This window comes from Pteropus vampyrus, unplaced genomic scaffold, assembly GCF_000151845.1.
Source record: "Pteropus vampyrus isolate Shadow unplaced genomic scaffold, Pvam_2.0 Scaffold167, whole genome shotgun sequence".
Taxonomy (NCBI): domain Eukaryota; kingdom Metazoa; phylum Chordata; class Mammalia; order Chiroptera; family Pteropodidae; genus Pteropus; species Pteropus vampyrus.
This window is the reverse complement of record NW_011888948.1, coordinates 1068483-1074635: the sequence shown is the minus strand read 5'-3', so window position 1 is coordinate 1074635 and position 6153 is coordinate 1068483. Positions and strand designations below refer to the sequence as shown.

Here is a 6153-nt window from a genome sequence, read left to right as displayed (position 1 = left end):
ATTTTCTCATAACAAGAGATCATTAAAATAACCAGAAGACAAATGGCATCAAATTAATACAAATGTAAGTCAAATGAACTTCTGTTACCTATTTTTATTCCATTGTAGTTGAGGAATGCAGTGTTTAAACTGCCAGCAAACCAAAAAAAAAAAATCGCATGCTTCTCCTGATGCCCAAGTGGCCTTTGTGATGCCACATGTGGTAATCAAGACTATCAGTATTTGGTAACACTGCCTATGTGGCTTAACCAAAGAAATGGTTACCCAAATCAAGCTGAACAGAAAACCCCTAAGTGGGGTGACCAGTGCTCCTCAGGTTATATTTTCGTACATGGGAAAATTGGGCCACACAATGTCTCTCTACTGGGCTGGGGGTTGCTTTTTGGCCCAACTATTGCACTCTGTAGGTCAGCAGGTCAGTCCCAACTCCCCTGTGTGGATCGTAATGGATTGTAGCTTTGCCTTGGACCTCATCCTGGTTGTCTGAAACAAACCTACCAGTCCTCTTTGGGACTTACTTATATTTGGCTGAATCTGTGCCCTATGCAGGGAGCGGTCTGATTGAGGTAAAGACTGCAAGGTGGCCTCAAGCTGCTGCTTGGCGTCTTGTTGATAGTAGCTTTGATTAAATGCTAATGAGACAAATTAAATGAATTTGCTTCCAGTCTCTGTGATCAGATTAACCAGAGTGGCTAATGGAGTGGCATACTCATGCAAAAATTCAAGTTCAGCCAAAAATGTGTTATTGTGGGCTAAGGGATGGATTGTTGAGAGAGGCAATCTGCTGTAGGCCCTGCTTGGTTCTGCTGAGTATGCCAAGAATACAAAGACTTGACCATTCTTTACCAAAGCCATTTTTTAGAGTTGTGTTTGTAGCAAGCAACTTTGATGAATGGGGTAGTGTCTCCTCCACATGAAAGGCAGACTGGCTCCATGTTTCTTTCCAGGCCACCGCTTCCGCAGGCTGTCATCATGGGCCCACTGCATCATCTTCGCCGTACTTGCGGGGCATGGGGAACCAACACAAAGGAGCATGAAGGTCTGAATATTTCTTTTGCTGTAAGCAACAAAGTCTCTGACTCAGAAATTTTGTGTCTTCTGCTAGCATCCATAAAACAGGAACAGGCTAACTCGTTAGCTTGTAAGCAGGATGAAATACCAGGCCTTGCACAGATGTCCTACATGTGGATTTGGTTGACTGTGCTCTAACAGAGTCATTTAACTTGTTCTCTATGCCTACATTTCCTATAAACTGGAAGCCTAATCTAGAAGTTTTATCAGATTCGAGTTTACCTTTTAAGGCAGAAAGACTTTGCATTAGTGCTGTGTTCTTCCTATTGTACTACATTGGGAGACATAATGCCAGGCTCTCCAGTTTTAGTGATACTAAGCTCATTCAGTGCATTCAGTTGGTTTCAGTACATTATAAAGTTCCCCAGTAACATTTCACCTAATAGTTTTAGCATTCATTAATGACCATTGCCTAGATCCCTTATTTCATTAGTGGTTTTTTTCAAAGGTAACATGCCACATTTATCCACTGTAATTCTTTGGCAAAGAATTTTCTATCATCCACTACTTGGTTGCCCTAAAATCAATTCAGCCTTTGACCTGGGCAGCATTGACCTCTTCTCTGGGCCAATTGTTTCAAGGGCCCCATACTTTCATGTGCCTTTTTCACAATTTCCTAACTCTCTCTCTGGCACCTGGAACCAGCCAGGGTTAGCAGGGCCATCGAGGTGAGGTGCCCCATGCCCACGCTGGGACATAGTTTGGTCATAAATTTGATATGTTTACACTTAATATGCATAAACTTGGGTTCGCTTGTTTCAGTTTTTTGTTTTGTTTTCTTTAGGGATTACTTTTTACCTTTTTGTTTTAATTTTGTTTTTAATATGTCAGGTACTTACGTGGTTCCCAAGTCAAAACTATAAACTCAGGCACATTGGCAGAAGCCATACTTTCTTCCCAGTCCTCTCCGCCCTTCAGCTTCCCTCCTCCTAAAAGTAATTATTTTTTTGTTTGTTTGTTTATCCTCTCATTATTTTCCTTTAATATGCAATTATTTACATTTATATATATATTCTTTTTCCCACTACCCATTTCTTACACAAAAGGCAGCATACTTTATTATCCCGCCACTTGATTCTTTTCATTTAACAATATATCCTGGAGTTTACTTTGATTCAGTATATAGGACTGTTCCTTTTAACAGACACATAATATTTCATTATGTGGATGTATCATGGTTTATTCAATCTTCCCTTATTGATGAGCATTTAGGTTCCTTCCATTCTTTTACTGTTACAATTAATGCCACAAGAACGAGCTTTATACATACATCATTTGCATTTTTGTTGGTATATCTTTGAACTAGAGTCCCATAGTGGGATTGCTAAGTTAAAGGTGAAATACACATATAAGTTCACTAGATTTGGCCAAATTCTCTCCCATGGTGATTTATATCATTTTGCATTTACATCAGCAATACGTGAGAGTAACTTCCTCTACAACAGAGTGTATTATTGAAGTCTTGGGTTTTTGACAATCTAATAGGTAAGAAGTGGTATATAATTGTTTTGTTTTCTATTTTATAAGCTATTCTGGAAAATGTTTTAAGTATAAAATTTTGTTAATTATAAGATCATAGTTAATTTTGTTAATTATAAGATCATAGTTAATTTTGTTAATTATAAGATCATAGAGACCAAATTCTTGATTAGGAGGTTATTAAGTGATAGTATCATAAGCTACTTCAACTATATACATCTATAGTCTGCCTTCCCTTTTCTTACTATGGATGAATCTTCAATGTTTTTATTGGAGGCCAGATCGAACACTTGTTCTTTAGATCCCACCTCCCTCACTTGCTCAAGGATATAGTTCCAGCAATTCTTTCTTCTTACTCTTGAATCATCAATTTTCCCTTTAGTATTAGCTCCTTCCCTATTAGCATTCAAATAAATTGTAGCATCTCCCAACTTTAAAACAAAAATTCTAGATTCCACAAAGTTTTAGATTCCGCATACCTCCTTCCAGCGACCACCCCATTTCTTTGCTCTCTTTTATAGTAAAAGAAGAAAATTTCAAAATTGTTGTTGATTCCTATTTCGTACACTTCCTCTCTTCCCATTTTCTGTTGAACCCACTCTATTCAGGCTTTTGTACCCTATGGTAACAGCTCTCATCAAGTTCACCAAAGACCTTCACGTTTTTAAATCCAGTAGTCCATTCTCAGTCCTCATTTTATCCATCCTATCAGTAGCATTTGACACAATTGTTCACTCCCTCCTTGAAACCCTTTCTTTTCTTCATGTGGTTTTTGACGTGTGACTTTCTCTCGCATCTCTTCCTACCTCATTGGCCTCCACTCAATCATCTTTGCTGTTCTTCCTCAACAGAGTCCTGTTTGATCTCATTGGATTATAATGAGGAACTCATGTGAGAGTTCTTTGGTCATATATGCCCTTTTGATTTACTTACCCTGGGGAAGCTAATCTCCATCATGTGTAAATTTATTAGATTAAATCTAAGAGCAGAAACTTTGTTACTTGATTTCCAAGTCTCTAATCATCACCTCTATTTAATATAACCAAGAATTTCCCCTGCAACAAATCCATTTAAGATTTTAGTATAGTATAATATAATGTATTCACACCTTTACTCTGGCTAATCTATATAATCTCTATTCTATCTACCCTCTAATGATGAAAGTTAACACTGAAAGATCACCCACTTTAGAAGCAGATAGTCCTTATTTTTGGTTCCAGCATTTATTGTTGTGTGCCTTTGGTTAAATTATGTAAACTTTCTGAACCTCTGTTTCCATATCTTCTAAATGTCAACCATAATTTCTATAGTGTTGTTAAGAGGTCTAATAAGATAACATATAAGAAAACTTACCTTGTCTTAATGATTAGTATAAAACCCATCTAATTGCATTAGCCAGAAACTTAGGCCTCATTCTTGATATCCTACTCTTCCTCACCCTTTCTATTCAATCCATCGCCTAGTTCTGCAGATTTTTAAAACAACCTTGTTAATAAAATTCAATAAATTCCTTGCATGTATGTATCTCAACTAATTTTATAATATTGACTTTCAGTCTATTAATATGACCCTATAATCTCCTCTGTTATGTGTTTTCAGTTGGTTTTGATGCTTTTGCAGTAACTGCACTACAATTATATAGTTTGAAATACTATAAGTAATTTAGCTTCTTTCTAAGAAAGTAGGTATGAACATTTTAATTAGATCTGAAACCTTTTATAATTAGACTGATTAAATATCTGTTTGGCCTCAAAGTCTTTGCTTTGTTTTGTCAGTTTTTTATTATGTTTTAATGATTCCTGAAAAGTTGGATAACACAGTCTACTTTCATTTCAAATATATAAATCATCCAACTTGGTACTTTAAGTTCATGAAAATCTTTAAATCTAATTATCATGCCTTTTAAAATAATATCTAAGTGACAGCAATACATTTCTAAATCATTAAGCATGTTCATATCTATTAATTATAAGGATGAAACTTGAAAAATAATGTAAGTTTGCTAATAAATTCCATGATAATATTCTTCATTTTAATGAGATTGTTATCACTTTCAGCTTAAAAAAGAACTCATTCAACTTTTCAAATATGTTGATATGTCATGTAATTTTGCAATATTTTAACTTCAATGTTTATTTTTTCATCAAATAAAAAAATTCTACAATAGTATCAAATAGTAAACAGTTTTTTAAAATAATTTCCAGAGGCAAGACTTCTTCTATACTTGGAAAAGACATTCGATTTTCAAATTTTTTTCATTGTTATTGCAATTTGTGAAACTATCATATATCATGCATAGATTTTTTTTTAATTTTTAATTTTTTTTTTTAATTAAGGTAAAAAATATCATTATTCATATCTGTTAGACAGAATAATGGCCCCCAAAGGTGTCCATCTCCTAATCCCCAGAACCTATAAATATATTATTTTACATGTCAAAGAGATTTTGCAAATGTGATTAAATTAAGGGTTTTGAGATGGGGAGATTATCCTGGATTATCCAGTTGGGCCAGTGTAGTCACTAGGGCCCTTATAAGAGTGTCAGAATGAAAGAAGATGTGCTGATGGAAGCAGAGGTCAGAGTGATATGGGCAAAGGAAAGCAAGTGGCCACTAGAAGCCGGGAAAGGCGAGGGAATGACTTCTCCCCTGGAATGTCCAGAAGGAACAGAATCTTGCAGAACCATTTCAGACTTCCAACTTTAAGGACTGTAGGGTAATAAATTTGTGTTATTTTAAGCCATTAAATTTGTGGTTATTTGTTACAGCCACCACAGGAAGCTAATACATGTAGTTAAGCACATAAAGTACACTAATATTAAGTATATAGCTTGATGAGTGTTTGTAAACATATAGACCTATATAACTATCTCCCACATTAGTAATTAATACATTTCTAGCCTCCCAGAAAGTTACCTGTGCCCCTCCCAGGCAACTCCTCACACACCAGAGGTAACTACTATTCTGACTTCTTTCACCATCTATCAGCTTCATGTGTTGTTGAACTTCTTCTAAATAGTATCATGCCATCTATGGCCATGCCATCCTGAACGTGCCTGATCTCATCTGATCTCGGAAGCTAAGCAGGGTCGGGCCTGGTTAGTACTTGGATGGGAGACCATCTAGGAATACCAGGTACTGCAGGCATTTAAACAAACAAACAAACAAACAAACAGTATGATGCCATATGTATTCTTTTGTGTTTGGCTTCTTTTAATCAACCTAATGTCTGTGAGAGTTATTCACATTGTTGTATCAGAAGTTTCTTCTTTTTTCTCCCCATTTTTTTTTTTTTTGTATTTCATATGTCAATATATTTATCCACTTTCCCATAGATAGACATTGTAGTTATTTGCATTTTGGGGTTATTATGAATAAACAGTAGCCTTAACAACCATAAAGCACGCACCCACGTATCTGATTTCTAATTATGCATATTAAGATTAAAGCAAGCATGATTATTCTTTATAATCAAATAAAATCCTTGTTATCTGAGTTTTTAAAAAGTTCTGTATAATTTTAATTGAGGATTCCAAAATAATTCAATGAAGAAAAACTGGTCTTTTCAAGAAATGGTGCAGGGACATCACTGGATATCTTTGTG

At 35.4% G+C, this 6153-nt stretch overlaps 1 pseudogene; it reads left to right on the top strand.

The window, feature by feature from the left end:
* Positions 1-5577: 5577 nt before the first annotated feature.
* LOC111745862 lies at positions 5578-5696 on the top strand (annotated as a pseudogene).
* The last annotated feature ends 457 nt before the right edge of the window (positions 5697-6153 follow it).